This window comes from Ambystoma mexicanum, chromosome 1q, assembly GCF_040938575.1.
Source record: "Ambystoma mexicanum isolate Mex_15411 chromosome 1q, UKY_AmexF1_1, whole genome shotgun sequence".
In the NCBI taxonomy this organism is placed as follows: Eukaryota; Metazoa; Chordata; class Amphibia; order Caudata; family Ambystomatidae; genus Ambystoma; species Ambystoma mexicanum.
The window spans coordinates 258,304,355-258,324,332 of record NC_090922.1 but is presented as its reverse complement, the minus strand read 5'-3'; the positions used below and the strand labels follow the sequence as shown (position 1 = coordinate 258,324,332).

At 42.5% G+C, this 19,978-nt stretch overlaps 1 protein-coding gene across 1 annotated transcript in view; it reads left to right on the top strand.

Annotated features, from left to right (window-relative positions):
• The window catches only part of LOC138527237 (galactoside alpha-(1,2)-fucosyltransferase 2-like), a 284,795-nt gene that overhangs the window by 166,413 nt on the left and 98,404 nt on the right, over positions 1–19,978 (top strand). Inside the window, exon 2 of the mRNA XM_069638353.1 lies at positions 14,919–15,059. The gene's annotated coding sequence lies outside the window, so the exon portion shown is untranslated. The remainder of the gene's footprint in view (positions 1–14,918; positions 15,060–19,978) is intronic.

The following is a 19,978-nucleotide window of genomic DNA, read 5'->3' as shown; positions in this document are numbered from 1 at the left end:
CTCACAGCTGATCAGGTTGGGTGGGTCTGAATCATGACCTGCCACAGTTCTAATCTGTATGCCCAGAGAGCCTGTTTTGTCATCTATGCGGTTCAATTTTTATATGGAGACACTGGGAGATCTGGTTGCTGGGTCTTGCATCCACCATTACCAGCATACTGCTGATACTCAATTGTACCTGCATGTGTCCTCGGTGGACGATTTTAGGGGTGGGAAGGGCTACCTTCACAGGATCAATGAGTGGATTGTGAGATACAACCTCAAGCTGATTTACCAAAACAATTTGTTTTTGCTTCTATCTGGTAAAAATAGTTATTTGCTCATAAATCTCTGGCTTTAGGAACTGGTTTTGGAAGCAATTGTTCCCACTCCACTAAATCTTTGGATTTCATTATTGAATCTCATCTTTCTTTAAAACCTAACATTCAGTCCTTGGTCAAAGTTGAAAATTGTCACTGCCTTTTCCTTTTGCTCTATTAAATCTTTTATTCAGGCTTCTGCTTTTTGGTTACTGGTTAGTTCTCCCAAAGCAGCATTGCTATCCTAGCTGGTCTTCCTAAATCCACTCTTGAAACTCAGAGGTTGAGTCTCCTCATTGCCATTAGAATGAGAATTGGATCCAGGAGGTTTTACCTTGCATACAACTCCTCTGGCACCCATTGATTGCATGCATCCAGTACAATACCTTATGTCATATCTTTAAGGCCCTTTAGCTCAGCTCCCCAATTATCTTGCTGGGAATCGGGCAGTACCAGAACTTTGCTTAGGCAACCCCAATTTCATCTGAAGGTCTGACTTTGTTTCAAATTGTCCCTCTCCAAATCTGCCTTCTCTTGCTTGTCTGCCTCTTTTTTTGGGGGGGTTGAGGGGGAGGGGGGATAGGCTATAAAATCACAGTTTTGCAGTTGATTTTGGGTAATTTTTTTAAATGGTTTTCATGTTTTGTTTTTTCACTGACACATGTTTCCCTTTCCTCTTATTGTTATTTATTTACTTGTGTTAATGAAATGTTGTATCATGCTTGCTTACTGTGTGAGGTGGACGATATACCTGTCTTTATCTTTATTAAATCAGATTTGTCCACTATCATAAATTACACACAATAGAAAAAGTACAATAAAATCAACAGAGATATATTATAAAGGGGAATGCTACATACAATGCTGGCATAGGCGTAACTACACATAAGATACCTAAAACACTGATATATATCAATTAAGGTCAAAGGGGATGACCACTAGCTAGTTCTTCCTAGTGAAGCAATGCTTCCCTAACAAACTCAAATCAAAAATACGTTTCTCCTAATTACCAATGAATATTAAAATCAATGCTTCTAGATCGGTTCTAGTGTTGGACTTAAAAAAATGGGATTTCATCCACTTTTTCCATAAGACCAATACATTTCTTGCAAATTAGAAAAAAATACCCTATGTCTTCATCTACTCCCATTTTGCGCTTACATCTCAGATTCACATACCCCCTGCGTACATTTAGTGGAAGCATGCTATGCCTAATCCTGATCATGCTTCTTGTGCAATCATGTGATTTGATTTCACAAATCTCCCCATTGTCACCAAAGGAGATCACAATGAATTGCAAAGCTTAAGGGAGGGTAGGCTGCTCACCTTTTCCCTATCCACTGCCCTATCTTGAAGGAGCGCAGAGGACCCTTCAAATGATGGAGACTCCAGTGGGTTAAGGGACGACATTAATCATTGTACCATGTATATTCGTTTTTGCCTTCCAAGTTGACTATATCAACTAAGGCATTTTGTGTATTTGGAATTTTTGACTTTAGCACATGGGCCTTCAAGAAGAAATGTCCCAACCTCTGGTTTGCCAGAGTGGGTATATTTGGCACCACCAATTCTGGATGAATTGCACTATATGGGAGGCCTGTTCATTTTTTTCAACATTTTGTTTTGTACCACTTCTAGTTGTTGGCAATTGACATAGTCCCAAATCTTATCCCCGTACAAAATCATTGAACCTACTTTGGCTCTATAAACTTCTACTCTGACACAAACGGGTATGTTTGGGTAAACCAATCCCCTCTACAACCAAAATTTGGTACTTCTACCACAAAAAGAGCGTTAATTAATTAATTACCACGTTAATTAATTAACCTTGCACTTAGAAACTGGTCTGCGGTATTAAGAGCGTTATAAAAGAACAATTCTAATTCTAATTATAACCTGGACAAAGCTTAGTTATTACATGTCCCTGAAAAGAAACTCATCTTATTCCTATGGCAGGGTATGAAGCCAGCCCTAGATGTCGGTGGTGGGCCGCCATAGAAGCTGACCCTATTCTCAACTGTTTTGTTTGGGTTCAAGCCAGAAATTTCAATTGTTACCTCTAATAGGAAAAGATAAAAAACAGTGAATAGTTTAGGAAAATAGATTTCTTTAGAAAAGGTTTTGAAATGCGGTATGAGCAACTTTCATTATGACCGTTCACATACCCAGAGTAAAAAGCCTAAATGTCCAAATCACTAAAAACGTACAAAATAAGTAGTCCAACAAACAACTCAGTCGGTATTTATTATAAGTGCTTGAAATAATTTCAAGAACCTAATTATAGTAACCATATGGCAATGGCCACGAAAAAACAAATAAATGCTGAGTTAAATACTGGCTCCAAGAGCAAATTGTATATTTGAATATGTATATTTGAATATGCAGTCTCCATGTACTTATTCTGAACTTGTTTCAGTGGATACAGTTATTGAAAAGCCTTCTTCAGGACAGAGGATTCTTGTCTGAATTCTCAGAACCCCTTCTATGATTCTATAAGGGACTGCATTACCCAACTGCCTTTTCGTGCTAACTGGGTGTTTAGCTAATTATATAGCCCAACGAATATAATATATAATATATACAGATTAACCATTGAAATTCAACATATCCTGGATGTTCAAATTCATTCAATTCATGAAGCAAAACTCACCCTCTTATATTAGATATGACGTTCAGATTGTATGAATGATGCTGTACTGTTCCACCAAACTCATCCATACCAAATGTGTTGCACCACACTGCCTGTGACAGCATTCTTCAAACTACCGCACACGCGATTTACAAACTGTTGTGCTCCAATTTTCTGTGAAAAACAGAGCAAAAAGTGGAGGGACCCAGCGAGGCCAAACCACTAATTCCTTTATAAATATCCTTTGTGTTGTCTAAACCAAACTGTATACTTACAAAATCACTCACCAATTAACTTGAAATGCTTCTCCCAAGCCTGGCATACCTATATGTCAGAGCTTTTGAAGATGACTACACATACATCATGGGTGCACAACTTACGGCCTGTGGACAGTTTTACGGCCATGCTGTTTTGTCCAACCCACCAGTAACAAAGACTTTCCTAATGGAGTGCGGCCTGCAAACAGCATCGGCCCCCCTCCATTAGGTAATGTCTTTGTTAGTCTCCCGGGCCAGACAAAACACTGACCCTCATTGGCTCAGTGCACGCGTACCACGTAGCTCCTACAAGTCAAGTAGTGCGTGTGTGCTGCACCAATGGAGGGCCAGCACAATGGCTGGCTTTGTCAATAAGGCTTGATGCCAGAATGCATTTCAGCCTTGCTACGCCAGCTGTAGTACCAGAAACTTTGCCAGCGTTCCAGCTAGCCTGCCTTCCAGCACGTCCGTTAAGTACACATTTTGGGAAGGGGGGGTCGGGGCTGTCCTGACTGTATGTTTGTGTGTCCGGTCTGCCCTGCCTGTTTGTTTGTGTGTGTATGTTGAGATGTGGGGTTAAGGGGGTGCACGCTCTTTAAATCACAGATTGTTTCAGCCGTTTTTAGAAGAGGTCAAGGCGGATTATGGTGATGTCCTATATCACACTGATATTCGATGGCTTAGTCGTGGCAATGTTTTGAAGCAATTCCTTTCTTTATGGCAGGAAATAAAAGCATTCCTTGATGAAAAGGGAATGGACACTTCGGTCATGCAAGATATTGAATGGGTAGCTGACTTTGCTTTTCTGACTGACCTGACAGGCCATTTGAATGATTTAAATTTAAAGTTGCAAGGAAGACAGCATCTAATATCTGATCTGTTTGAGGCAGTTTGTGTCTTGGAAATAAAGTTAAGGCTTCTGACAGCTCAACTAGAGAAAGGGATGCTGGTACACTTCCCCGAATGTACAGAGGTTTTTCCCCATGACAAGTATGTAGGATGGTATCGGCATGTGAAGGTCCTGAAGGAACTACAAAATATTTTTGAGAATCGTTGCACACAATTCAAATCACAGCAAGCCTCTTTTAAACTTTTTGCAGACCCTTTCTCTGCTGATGTTGACAGCGTGCAACCTGAACTTCAACATGAAGTGATTGAACTTCAGTGCTGTAGTGCCTTCACAAATAAGCACAGAGAAATGCCTTTATTAGCCTTTTATCAGTCTATCAACATTCAACACTGCTCAATTTCCCAATCTGTCACAGGAATCATTAAAGATGGTATCTATGTTTGGCAGTACTTACATTTGTGAGCAAGTTTTTTTGCAAATGAAACTACATGAATCCAGCCTAAGGTCAAGACTCACTGACCAACATCTTCATGCTATCCTGGGAGTAGGAATAACATCACTGGAGCCCTAGATCCAGAAACTGACAGCTGAGAAATGCTGCAATGTTTCTCACTGATCAAGTACGTCAGGTTCAATGTTTCATCCTGTTTGATTTGCATATTTATTCTAGTGCCAATATGTCCTTGGCAAAGAAAGAAATGATAAAAGTGTAATTGAAAATGTGTACTACAAAATGTAAGTTTTAAATACAAATAAAGACTGGTACACCTACAAAAAGGTATTCTTTTTCCATGTGTCTAATACAAATTGGGGGTTGAAAAAGCCGCCCGCCCCTCCCATACACTGCCCCTCCCACATTAACTTTTCGGCGCCCGATAGGCAGAATGTGAGGTACATTCGGCCCTCTACCAAAATCAGTTGTGCACCCCTGAGTTCTACATCAACTACCCATGTGAAGTGCATGTCTCCCTTTGGGTTCTCTACATTGATGATGTTTTCATCATGTTCAATGGTGATCAAGACACATTACAACAGTTCCATATGTGGCTTAGTTCCCGAAATAGGCACTTACAATTTACCATCAATTTTAGCAAAAAAGCTGCCCAATTCCTGTACTTGTTGGTGTCAGTGGAAGAGGGAGTACTTCAGGGATGTCATTTCACCAAAATGCCAGGGGTAGCAGAAGTGACATCTCATGACCATTGACCTCTGATGACATCTCAGGAAGTGATGTCATTTGATCCCACCCGAAGTGACATCATGGGAAGTGATGGAACACAACCGTTTACTCCTTGACAAAACAGGAAGTGGCGTCACATAGCATTGTTTTCAAAGTACACTATGAAAAATATGGTTACAATATTACTCTAACGTGATATACATTTCATACAAGAATCGATCACCATATGTATCGGCAGAAACAAACATGCTATAACTGCAACTTGCGAAAAAGCAAAATACATAGTCCGAAATGGATTCTTATTCTACTCTAAATTATTTTTGGAGGATTGTGTCTGCATTGTGAATTTGATGTATTTAAGAACAGACTAAATCAGTGACTCACCCCTTGAAGTGTGCCTGAAATAAACCTTTAATGAGTTTAGCAATTATTGTATGGAATTCCAGAAAGACAAATAGCTCAAATAGCCACATGGCATTGGCCACAGCCCAGGCACTTCAATTTGTTTTTTGTCTTTTAAGGATATCAAGGGAGACCACAGGGGTAGCAAGGGAGACCTCAGGGGTCGCAAGTGCAACCCCTGGAGACCCCTAAATGACGTCCCTGGAGTACTTAGCACAACAGTGTATCATAAACCAACAGATTGAAAGTCATTATTGCAGTATGACAGTTATCAGCGACGCACATTGCGGATGACTTTCCCTTCTGACAATTTCTATGATGCCGGAGACATTGTTCCTGCTGAATAGAATATGACAAACAGGCACATTTGTTGAGTCACAAGCTCACAGCAAGGGGTTACCCTAGAAAAATTGCGAAAAGGATAGCCAAACGAGCCCACGGTGCAACATACCATGAGAAAATACGCTCGAGCAACAATTAAAAGACCACCCCATATCTGCAACAATCAAAGCAGTCATGAATTACTCTCCCCTGTTGAGCAAACTTAAAAAGGAGATCAAACTCTTTTAGCCACTATTGAATGTAGGATCAGTAAGTATTTATTCATTTATTTTACTTATTGTGCATTTGTAAGGCACTTATACATCAAGTAAATTGTGTTTCAAAGCACCCACAGGGGAACAGTGAGGGAACATGGGAATGAGAGGCTCATCTTCTTAAGTACACCACAATCACGGTAGAAGCGTGGTGGGCCCATATGGTAAGAGGAGACAAAATATCAACAACAGTGGCAATGCTCAATTTCTCCAGACAGGTACTGGAAAAAGCACTGTTCCTGAAGAATCAAGGCTGATTAACTTTGGACTAGTAAGTTGATGGCCTAATGTGTGCAGGACTGCCTCCATGAGGAGTACATATAAGATCCACTGAAGAACAGTTTGGGTTTGGTGTTGCTAAAAGTTTTATTTTGTAAACTATAAAGCATTTTAATAAAAAAAAAAATATATATATATATATAATAACAATGAAGAGAAAGAAAGTTGCGGTCCTACTAGGCAGGCCCTGTGAGCATTCAGAACGTACAAGTGCAGAGAGAGAGAATGGACGAGGGAAGGGGGTAAGTGCTAGGAGTTTCACACAGGGAAGTGCTAGGGAGTAAGTTGCAGGCAGCTGTTAAGTGCCTGGCAAAGATCACTTGGTAAGTGTGGTCATCTGCCAATAATAAGTGCAGGCCTGTGAGACAGCACAGGACAGTGGGCGCAAAAAGGCAAGTGCTGGGGTTGGGCGGAGGCTAAAGGCAATTGGGGGGATGGCCAGGACCCAGATGGACACATAAGGGCCCTGGTCACCAATCTCAGCGACTGTGGGGATTAGCAATGGTGGCACAGGGGGAAGGAGGAGGTGAAAAGGAAAGTATTAAGGGGCTTCCGGAATTTGAGGAGATCCTCTGCTTCACAATTAAGAGGCGTAAGAACATCAGAGAGGCTTTTGTCAACAGCTACCAAGGCACACAATCATATTGTGTAGGCCACATACACGTGTGGAATTTACCAAAAGCCTTGGGACGTGCCCCGTGGGGCCAATGTTCCATTTGTGGGCAGAATAAACAGTCAATCTATAGATATTGGCTGGCGGACTTCATGGGAGCAGAGGAATTTCACAAATTGTAATTCAAGCCAGGTCATTTATCTCATCACGTACCCATGTGGCTTAAAATATGTAAGAATAACAGTGCAAAAAAAGGTTAGAACACAGATTATCGAACATAAATCATGTATCCACACTAGAAACGTACGGCCCCACTTGTAACTCACTTTGTGCAAAATATGCACACTGAGCTCGATCTCAGATGGACTATTCTTGAATAAATAAAATTGCCCAGAAGGGGTGAAGATATAAATCGACTCATTTTGCTAAAAGAAAAGAACAAGATTTTTAGAGTACGAACGGACAGTCTTGGGTTGAATGTAGGGAACCCCTGGCAACACCTGGCAATTGTCAGTCTGCAGCATATTTGTTAGGCGCCTATAGTGTTTCTCTGGGCTGAGCCAAAATAACGGAAGGACAGCAAGAAAGAATTTGGGTTGGAGTGATGTGTGAACAATTTACAATCTGCATCGTCAATTTCAGTCGTACCTCCATAAATGGAATGTTATTCCTATAGGATGTTATCTTGGTTTCTCTACAAATTATCATAATTGTAGGACAAATTAGAACAGAAGCAATACAGTGGACATGCTTTTAAATATTGCATGTATGCTCCCTCATTATGAGGATTTATTTTGCATGTTGAACTGTTTTCAGGTGTGCCAAGTAACACTGTATTGTCTGCACTGCTGGCAATGTCTGTTTTGCCTCTATGGACGGAGGGCAATTCATGTATGGCCTAACTGTATAGTGACGCAGTGGTTAAGCAGTGTGTTTTGTGGCATGCTGGTGCTAGGACCCCTGACAATGCTTTGCTTTCCTGGACTTCAGTCTCTCTTCACTTTCACTGCTTTTCATTGAAGACTCGTGGATAAGACCACCACGCATGCACGGAGCGCTGCACGGTGTGTAAGCAGTGTGTTTTGTGGCATGGTGGTGCTAGGACTGCTGACAACACTTTGCTTTCCTGGACTGTGGTCTCTCTTCATTTTCACTGCTTTTTATTGAAGACTTATAGATAAGAACACCGCACATCCATGGAGCGATGCGCAGTGTCTAAGCAGTGTGTTTTGTGTTTGGTGATTGGAGACAGGAACCTGGTGCACATTTGGGTCTTGACCACCCCAAGTGATGGTGAGATGTTAACGGTTGTGTTCTGGCTATAGTCTGATCATGTGCACGTTCAGGACTTTGTATACCAATACCTCACCTGCATGTTCAAGACTCGCTCTCGCATATTCATATTTGGGAGTGTGAGTTATCTCATAGCCCTTATATGCTTGTTACGAAATAAGGGTTTGGGAGTGAGAGCCTTCAAACAACTAGCTCATAGCCCCTCTCCAATAACACAGACCTGTGTCTTCCATTTTCTTTTTTTTTCGTGTGTTAAACAGTCCTATTTCTTGACACTGCTTGTTTTAAATTAGAAGCAATCAAATCCACTACCATGTGTGAACGTCGCAGAGGCAAAACTCTGACTTGTTCAACTAAAACTGATCAGTATATATCCGACACAGAGATGCTGGTTGCACTTAACTTGACTCTTACCCCTTCCCCTGATGCGACTCAGGACTGCTTTCATCCCTCCTATAATCTTAAGATTGAAGCACCATTGAGCGAGGTCGTAACGGCTTCATCACGTTTAAACTATCAACAACTTCCGATTCAGAATAGCATGAACATATTGATTACTTTTCTTTCCCCTCTGAGGGGAAAATTAAGACTGGGGTCAATTCGACACATTCTTCTTCGCAAACACAGGTACAAGGGAGTCCACGGAATACTATGCTGAAAGAGGTGGTAATGTGCGATAGTGAGGTTTCTGCAGAGCATAGTTTTGCAGACCCCCCCCCCCTCCAGACATTGTCATCGACTCTTCTTCTGCTATGGATTCCTTTTTTGATTCACCCCCAGCGCCAGCGCAGCAGAGACTCCTATCTTCTTTGACTCCAGGACTGACTTGTCGGTGGAATTCCCCTTCGAATCAGGCCTTGATTGAAATAAACCAGGTTCTGTGCATCCTGGTTTCTTGTTTTGAAAGCCTGAAGACCGAAGTCAAGTCAAACTCGAAAGCCCTGCAGTCTTTGCTGTTTAAGTTTGATAATATAAAATTACACATAGCAGCAAAGGAGTTTCTCTTTCAGCAAGGGGACAGGCTTGACTTAAAGATTGCAGGTGGTGATCACATGATTGCTTCTGATAACTTGAGGTGGGGGCATAGAGGTGTCGAATCAAATCCTATGAGGGCCTCTGGGAACACAACTAAATCAAGCGGGGGAATTGCTGGGGAATCTGGTGCTGTAAACCTCCCTAGTGAAGATGAATTTACAGGGCGGGCTCCTCATATTTCATCTAGGTAGGAGTCCCCACCAGTGGCAATATCCGAATCAGCGTCTGATGAAGACGTGCCATGTGTGATTTCGCCACACCCACTACCTATTTTTAATATTGATTCTGACACAGAGGCTATCTATTCTGTGTTGCATGTCTCTTCTATACCTATTGTAACAACAACTGTCCATGCTAAGAATTCTGGACAGAAATATGGTGTACAACAACGGAAAACTAAGAATTTACCCACTCAAAAAAAAGAAATAATCAGTCATTGAGACAGTTTTTTCATTCTTTTCTTAATCCGCCTAAGGTGAAGGCAGTTCTTTCGAAAACTGTAACTTTAAACTCCCATATCCCAGTGTTGGTCCTGGTAAAATAGTCTGATGGCTGAGAATCCTAAGGATACTGCGACTGAAGTTACCAAGCATGGCATAGCTAAACCATGTTGTGTGAGGTACGGAACAGAAGTAGGAATGTCTGACCAATCTGAGTACATCCAACAAGCAGCTTCACTCTACAGGAGTATACCTAACAGTCGACCTTTTGATGGGGCCATATTGATGGGAAAGAGTGGAAATGCTAATTTAGCTTATAATAGCAAATCAGTAAATATCCATATGGGTTCATCTCAAGATCTCTCTCTCTCTGGGGATGGCGGGTCAAGGTCCTCCCCTCTCTGATGGCCCAATGTGTGTTGAAGACACCTCTCTCCATGCCAATATGGCGGTAACCCACTGTTTGGTACAAATGGGTGGGTCGATACCAGGCAAGCATAACTCCATCGATTGTAGTACTATTCATAAGGGAACATCTGAAACATTTGACTTGTTGCAACCAAACTTAACATTTGCTAAGGGCTTCTCTTTCAGAGATCAGAGTAAAAATCAAAATGCTAATCATGTTTCCATTCTGAGTACCAGAGACCTATGGACTAACGCCGTTAGGTCCTGCTGTTGTAAGAATGCAAGCGAAACATTCCAACTTGTCACAACCTGTGCGGTTAGCAAACGAAAGAGCTATACCAAAATAACTACTTTATGGAATCATATTTGAGAGAATATTACTGGAAAATGGTTTGGTGATTTTCAGAAGAACTGCAATTTTACAGTTGTTTTCGGCTTTACTGACGTTGGCTGGAATTTCCTCAAGTGATTTACAGAGGGTAGATTACATCGATTGCCCAAGAGCAGATCACTTTATAGTCTTTGTTAAATCGAAATTAATTTGAGGCTGCATTATGAATGAATAAGAGAACTTTATAATCCTTGTTTCTGATATCTCCCAGTATCTGTGGCCAAATGAGAATGGTAATGAAATATGTGTGGGGGAGTTGGATTTGAACCCAAGAGCTGAAATCCAGCACCTGAAAGACATGATTCAGACCTCTGAACAAACCAATAATTGGTCTTGTTTATTGAAAGCGTCCCAAAAAAAATGATCTATGAGCATCTTGGATTACCCTGATCTCTTGAAATACCAGGGGCCATATGCAACTTTTTTCAATTGTTGAATTGGGTAATAAGTTCCAGACTTGGGAGTGAAGCAGTGTTTCGTGCCCTTTCGCACCTTAGTTTCTCCCATGCTCCTGGCCCCAGTGGGCTTACTAATTATCTATTCAGAAGCGACCCTGACTTAAGGTCTGAAACCTTATCTACCTTCTTCCAGAAGATTGTGATATCTGGTAAAATGCCGGATTCCGGGTCTACTGCATATGTAATCCCAATTTAAAAAAAGAGGGAATCGATCTTGTCCGCTAAATTATCGTCCGATTGCAATCCAAGAGGCTGAAAGTAAGGTTTTTGCATCGATCTTGCAAACACACCTACAATCTTGGATGGCAGATTGCCATATTTTGAACAAATGGCAAACAGGGTTTTTCCTTCTAACTCTCTTTCCCCTAATCCTCCTCCCTCTATCCACTTTCCCCCCTCCTATCTCCCTATCTCCACTTCTGCTTGTAATCTTGGCATCCACCTAGACTCCTCCCTTTCCTTCCCCCATCACATTTCTCTTACCTCTCGTTCCTTTTGTCAACACCTCTACAACATCCGCAAGATCAGGTCCTCTCTCACTTTCCACGCTTCTAAACTCTTAATCTCTTCACTCATCTTCTCCCGACTCTTCTACTGTTCCTCCCTTCACTTTGGACTCCCTGCCTCTCATCTGACCCCCCTCAAGTCCATCTACCACTCCTCTATTCATACTCTCTGCCTCCTAGGCCCTCGCGACTCTATTTCCTCCTCACTTTATCAACTCGGCTGGCTTCCCTTCCCCTCCCAACTTAAATATCAATTTCTCTGCTTGGTATTCAAATCTCTCCATGGCCTTGCTCCCCCTTATCTCTCTTCTCTCCTCTCCCTTTACACTCTGTCTCGCCCTCTCAGCTCCACTGACCACTTTCTACTTACTGTACCCCCGTCTCCTTGTGCTGCTTCCCGCTTCCCCTCCTTCCAGCTTCTGGCCCCCTTACATTGGAATGCCTTACCTCTCTCTATCCGCTCCACCCCCACTTACACCTCCTTCCGCACCTCCTTGAAAGCCCTTCTTCTCCACTCCCCCCTTGACCTCCTACCTTTCTGCTTCCTTCTCCCCCACCCCCATACCTCCTCTTCCCCTCCTCTCACTGCCACTCGCTTTATATCACATAACTGAACTTATCCCCTTCCCTTCTCTCCCTTCCTTCTCACTTTCCATCATCTCCTATATCCTAGGAAATTGTTCTACATATTGTTACGCTGGTTTGTCTCATGTTTGTTAACTTGCTTCTCTATTATTGTATCTTGTTTTATTGTAAAGCGCTTTGGTTTAAAGCGCTGTATAAAATTAATAAACATAAACATAAACCTAGGGACCTCCTTAAATGGACTCATGCTAAATTGTCTGCAACAACTTCCTTGGGCTGGCCCAATGAGTCTTTTTTTGGTGGGTCGCTCAAACTGGCATCCGCCTTTTGATGCAGTCGACCGTAATAAACTGTGGTGAAACTGCAATCATGGGGCATCCCCCAGACTTGCTGACACTCATTGTGGGATTGTATAATGACACGAACATAGAGGTTGACCTAAACCATTCTGGTGGCCTATCCAGAACTATTACTACCTCATGTGGGGTTAGGCAAGGATGTGTTTTGGCAGCCTCTCTGTTCAATTTATATCTTGCTGAATTAGACAATTCATTGAAGTGTTCAGTATTTGTATCACCTAATCTGGGTAAACTACGAGTAAGATACTTGGCTTATGCCGATGATTTCTTACTTTCGATTGTACTGCGGTGGGCATTCAGTGACTGATTAATTCCTCTGTTAAATATATTGAGGATCACTCTCTGAAGGTCAACCGTGAGAAGACTAAGATAAGGCAACTTTCTGTATGGAGGATTAAGAGCTCCTATTGATGGAAGTTACGTTATATAAAACTTGATACTGTATCATCCATGACTTATCTAGGATTCATGATCAACGCTAAACCCTGCATTGGGAAATTAAGATTGTGGTTTAAAGATCAAGTGCATGCTCTCTCTTCTTAGTTAATAAAGATCGATCAGAAATTCTGTACGTTTTCCTTGAAACCTGATATTAAATTCTATGAAAGTAAACTTGTACCAAAACTGCTCTACAGTATCGAAACGTATCCTCCTAATGTAATAGACTGCTTGCCGACTTTAGAACTGATATTTTGGAGGAGAAAACCAAGGCTCCCAAACTCACTGCCAGTAGGTTTTATATGATAGGAGTTGGGAATTATATCTCTAAAAGAAAGAGCTAATTGGAGAATTCTTTCTTTATTCCGTAGGATTCTGTGTCCGAATAAGAAATTCTTCACACTCATGGTTGTGCTTGGATGAATTTGAGCTTGGAAAGAAGCACAGCTATTTTAGCTACTACCAACTGCACAATAGAAGATCTGGTGCACACTCCTGTTCGGGTTAGACTATCATTATATAACTGTGACTGGATAAGAACATCTGATGTTTTACACTCATATCCTGATCATAAGAAGCTGGGAACTACAGCTCCCTTTTTATGTATCTACCCTGAAGGTTAACAAGGGCCATCTTCTTATGATTTCATTGGAATTTGATATTAACAAAACTGATTATTGTGAGGTATGGCCAAATTCCAAAGGAACATGTTATGTGTCGATTTTGTAATTTTGATGGTTCTTGTGAAACCTTGAGGCACTGTTTGACTGAGTGTAATCTTCTGTTCAACAAACGTCAGTTATATTTTGAGAGATCTTTGCCCATAAATACATCTGTGGACTTGGAATAATCATGGAATATATGCTTAGCTACGAGGACAACCTCTGTAGTATTGGCTGCAGTGGAATTTATTAAATCTCTTGAATTGGCAGAAAACATCCGTTCAAACGATCTATAATTTAATTGTAGATCGAGGTGCTTTAAATAGTGGCTTGCCCGATAATGTCAGAAATGAGGTCAACATGATTTATCTCACACGCACATTAGGAATATATGTATATATCCAGTGTCAGAAGTCGTGCCATACAGTTATACTACAACTTCTGAACGACAATAGAATGAAGAGTAAAAGTGCAGACGCAGTGATTGATTTTAAGGAATATAATCAAATTTACAAACATTGTGTGTACATGTTTTTGATAGAATTAGATCGTGCATGGACCTAAATACAATACAAAGATGTTTGGCTTTACAATGTCTTACATACAAATGGGTCCATCACAAAATGGCGCTCTTCAATCTAGGGCGTTATCTTTGTGCAATAAGGGTTGAGCGTGCTACTTAATTACTATCACTTGTGGACACAAATGGGACGCGGATTCAAACTGCAAACAACGTTCAAAGAGGCAGAAGCTTTTCAAGTGTAATGGTGAGTGATTTTGTAAGAATATATGTTGGGTTAGGCAACACAAATGATATTTATAAAGGAATTAGTGGTTTAACCTGGCAGGGTATCTCTGTTTTTGCTGTTTTTCACAGAAAGTTGCACCACAACAGTTTGTAAATTGCGTGTGTAATCATTTTAAGAACACTGTCACAGGCAGTGTGGTGCAACATATTTGGTATTGATGAATTTGATGGAACAGTGTGCGTTATTCATAGAATCTGAATGTCACATCTAATATAAGAGGGTGAGCTTTGCTTCATGATTTGAATGAATCTGAACATTCAGGATATGTTGGATTTCAATGGTTAATCTGTATATTATATTCGTTATATATAATTAACTAAAAACCCAGTTAGCACTAAATGCATTATGGGTAATGTAATCCCTTCTAAATAGCTGCCTTTCATAATAAAATTACAATTTTTGTGCTTTTTCTTTTTCTGTCCCTTGCAGATATGGCATCATGAAGCTATGAAATTTCATTTTGGCAGATATGGCAGAATAATAGAAGGGGTTCTCAGAATTCAGACAAGAATCCCCCGCCCTGAAGAAGGTGGTTCAATCACTGTATCCACTGAAACCAGTTCAGAATAGGTATACAACTGGACCTTTTTTCTGGAGACTGCATATTCAAATATACAATTTGCTCTCTGAGCCCTATTTAACTTACCATTTATTTGCTTTTTTCGTGGCAATTTCCATATGGTTCCTATAATTAGGCTATTGAAATTATATCAAGCACTAAGAATGAGTACCAACTGAGTTGTTTGTTGGACTGCTTATTTTGTACTTTTTTTGTGATTTGTACATTTAGACTTTTTACCCATGGCAAATGAACGGTCATAATTAAAGTTACAAACATTGTATTTCAGAACCATTTTTAAACAAACTTTTCCTAAACTTTTCAAAACATTTGTTTTATCTTTTCCTATTAGAGTTAACAATTGAAATATCTGGCTCTAACTGTAAAGACTGGAGGGGGGTCTGTACTTCTGCTCTCTATATGGCATAGGAGAGGCATAGAGGACCCCAGCCAAGATTCTCTATTGTGGTAGCACTGGTCAAGCAATCAAGGCCCAGCTTCTCAGGAGGTGATGCAGGCTGGTTCTTAAGTACAGTGTAGTCCCCAAACCCCCACAAAGGAATGTCCACACACTGTATTACTGAAAACACAGTCTTTATATAATTATTATTCAAGGTTATGTACACTATCACAATAACTCACTTTGTGCTCAGAAAGTCAATAATGGTAAATATATACAGTTCTAAAGTGGTACCACAATTATTATCAGATCTCATTAAAGTGCATCAACTATACTGTCAAAATGTCACACAGATCAATAAAGAGGAAACCAGCAGTAGAGAGGGGAAGGAAAGGAAGATGGTTGAACAATTGGCAGAATACTGGCCTTTACCAACTAGGCGCAATTCTGTGTGGAGATCCCCCCACCTGGGCAACCTGTAAAGCAAAGATGTATCACAAGCCCAGTCCATATATTGTTCTATGAGTCTTATTTCCCACTACAATAGTTCTACAGCCCCAATGTTCCTGGAATTGTAGCGTTCGTCGTCGGGGAATCGACAGCCCTTTTTGAGTGCCCTCCCTTTAAGGCAGGAGTGACGGGTCGTCGAACGACCGACGGAGAACAGGGTGAACTGCGGCAGTGAAGTGGCAGCTTCGTTCGTAGCGATACTCGTCAACGACGGAGCGTTGGTGTCCTGCAAGGAAGAAGCGTGCGGGGCACCTCGGTGACGATAGTTCTGGAAAGAGATGATGAAGAACTGTGGCCCAGCAAGGGCGTCGAGTAATCGGCATCTCTGTGGTCTTTAGGTGGAGGGAAACCCACCGGCGAATATTCCTCAGTGCGTCGACGGTCGGGCCTTCTCCAGCTGGATAAAGCGGGCGGCGATGCAAACGAGAGCCTCCTTGGATCAAATGAAGTTCTTAGGCAAACGGGAGCACAGCAGCTCCAGTCGGCAACGGCGGTTGTCGACAGTGGTGGACAACAGTCCGGGCACTTCTCTTTGGGATTCTGCGGCAGTCCCCGTCTCCGGTCGGCAGCCTGTCATAGCTCTGTCTACTAGGGAGCTTTGGCAAAGATCAGCTGGTGCACGATGGTCCCTCGTAGCTCGGGAAGAGGGCGCCTTACCAGGTCCTCTCTGGGTCAGTCCTTGGAGACACAGCAGCTTTCAGATCAACGAAGTAGAGCAGCAGCAAGACTTCTCTTCTAGCAGGGCCTCAAGGATGAGCCTCAGTTTCAACTCCAGTTTCTCTTCAGCTTCTGAACACGAATTCTAGCAGTGAGAGGCCCCCAGATATACTAGTTGATCTCCCATTCATTCTGCTGGGTCACACTCAGGCAACCAATCGGTCAGAAGGGCATTCATGCAGGCAGGCAGCCAATCAGATGCATAGTGCATTCAGGCCATTCACTTCTCTCCAGACACTCACAACAAGTTTTGTTTATTGGGACAAGTACCCAGCCATTCAACACTCCACACTGCATTCATACTAGTTTCGGGCAGGGCTGTCTCAGTCATTGTGTCAAACACCAGATACTAGACACCCACAACACAGAATGCGTATTTTTCACACACTCCATTCACCCAGGTCCCACCCACAGGGTCTACCCACAACATACAGTCACTGGGAAGGCTCCAGCCAGTCTGGCCTGGACTTCACAACAACACCATATATGGAACTTCCAACAGACGGTCAGGGGGAAGGGACAGAGTCAGGGCTTCCCAGGACTTTGGGAAAACAAGGTAACAGGCAATTGAAAGCAAGAGGCCACAGGGGCCATCTTGTTTCCTATCAGGAATCAACTGATTCCATTGTCAGAGGCTGGGTATCCCAAAATGGAGGTTATTCAGAGCACCTGTCAAATTCATCATGAAGCTGCCACCAGCCCATACCCTGCTCTGTGGGCCACACACAGGTGCCCAAAAACATACACTAGGGGCACAGGGTTGTACCCCCACCCCATGGGTGCCATAAAGATATCCCATGGGTCTGTTCACCAAACCAAAAGAGAGCTGCACCTCCAGGAGTCCCACATGAACTCCTGCATGGAAAACACAACAGAAGACATGTTAAAAAGCAGTAAAGGACAAGGATATGGAAGCCCTGTCCCTCCGATGCATTTCCAGCATCACATTAACCCAGTCAAACATTTGAGAATAGTGTAGAGGAGCAGGTGGACACCCTCTCCCTGGTCTCCGCCTCCTTAGCACCATCCCATTGGAATGAAAGAGAAATAGCCACAATTGGGAACCCGTGCATGAATCCTTGCAACATTCCTGTACCATATTGAGTATATGAGAGACGATATGCACTCAAGCAACCATTTAGAATGTACCCACAAGTTAACATAGTGGAGGAAAGCTATCAAGAAAGATGCCCTTTGCCGAGCTGTCGAAAAGCAGCCATGAACAGAATGGATGTATGTTAAAACAAAGTTTGACCACAGCGAAGGAATGTCATAAAGAAGATATAAGAACCTATGCTGAAACTAGATGAAAATACTTAAGGATGATGATGTAACTGCAGCACTAAGCGAAACATGTACCCAATGATACAGAGAATGAAGTGACTCACTAGTCAATAACTGTAAATAGGCCATAACGCAAGTAGGAAGAACACATAGAAGCTTGTTTATAGGAGGTATATATTCAACGTTTAGGACGACCATTAGAAGAAGATGGATGACGGCTTATGTCAATCAACCCAGCTACCTCAAAATACGAGCCCAGGATCCTGAAGTGAAAAGACGATAAAGAGGCTGAGAGAGAGAGAGAGAGAGAGAGAGAGAGAGGGATAGAGAGAGAAAGAGAGAGAGAGACAATGTCAAGACCTCCACTTAGGGTTGCGGCAGCAGGGACTTACAGATGTACATGTGGGAGGAGGGACAGAGGGACACTGCCCACCTCATCTTCCTGGACACTACTGGCCGGGGCATGGAGACAGCAATGAAGAAGAACTGCAGCGAAGCATACTGGAGTAACAGGATCACAACTCCCAACATGCTCTATAAACTCTCCAAATCCATCTTGGGCCTCCTGGGGTAATTCAACCCCGCCCAATTGTACGGGCATGCTTGCCATTAGTCAGCCACCCTGGCAGCACCCGAAGCCTTACTGTTTTGCAAGACGCCTGTTATTCTGCTTGCAGCACGTTCTCTCTGTGCTCTGCTTCAATGAAGTTTGGGGCTAGCTGGTTCATCCTCCAACACCTGTAAACAGAAAGAACACAAGAAACAGGTCAGAAACTGCAGCGTTCCATTCCTCCATTTCATTCCCCGCCGCCCCCCACAGCCCGCGCTCTATGGGGTCATCAGCAGAGCAAAGGACACTAATCATTGCATTATAAAAGGGAAGCAACACTTGTCCTGAACTAATACGCCTAGTATCCACGCTGCATGCCAACATATCTCTTATCTACTTAGCGATCACTTCATCAGCATTCCTCCGCAGTGGCATCCTTGTCACAGTGCCTGAAGTGCCCTGAAAAGGTAAAGAGACATATTTCAGTGGAAATCACGTGAATAGCACAAGCCATAAGAGACATTTACAGCACAAGCCATAGAGACATTGGAAATCTACAGCAGAGTGAATAGAGACATTATACACAATCTTGAAGTTATTCAAATATTACAGAGACATTAAGAAACATTTTCAGCCAAGGCCAGGAAGAGCAATACAAGTCCTTAAAGGTCCAAAGTAGCAGGACTACTTCTAGTCCATCCAGTGGCGTTCACTGTTTGGAGAAGGCTTCTCACTGCTATCCTCTCTTCTGTCCGAAGAAACGGTATCACGTAATATTATCCCCACCAATAATGTCGCCATATATATGGTCGTCGGGAAAGGCCATAGGCGGCATTAAGATAGGGTTAATATTAGGTTTAAATTGGAGCGGGGTTGCAGGAGTGTCCCCCACTCCTTTTAAAATAATATGGGGGTTGCAGGGGTGTCCCACGCAGGTTCCATGGGTTAGTATTGCCGCAAAAAAACGGCACCATTCTTTTATGGTGATATTGTTGTGGGGATATTAACAAATTGAACCCAAGAAACTTGTAAACCACGAGTCAGCTCTGGGGGAGGGGTCCAATAGGGAAACCTGGGAGAGGGTTAGTGAAGAGCTCAGCTTACTACTCCTTGTTTCAATTGCAGATGTCAGCACATCACGCATAACACGGTGGAAGAAGGAGGAAGTAGTAAGGACATCCAATCCCTTCATGGGGCCTCTTAAGAGTGTGCATTATTACAGTTTTGAGTGACCTAGTGGTGGAAGTGGTGGGCTCACGGCATACCTGCAGAAGGCAGCAGGTAAGAGCATGACAGCCAACAACTGTGGAGCCTGAGGGACGTGGAACCCTCCTCCTGGGAGATGTGACAGCAGATGCAGGCTGTGTGCCAGACTTGGAGAGGCTGACTGCGGCTGAGCCCATTGAAGGCTAACTATCCCACCGAAACAGCAAGCAAAAAGGCCTAGCCGAGAGGAACCGCAGACAGAC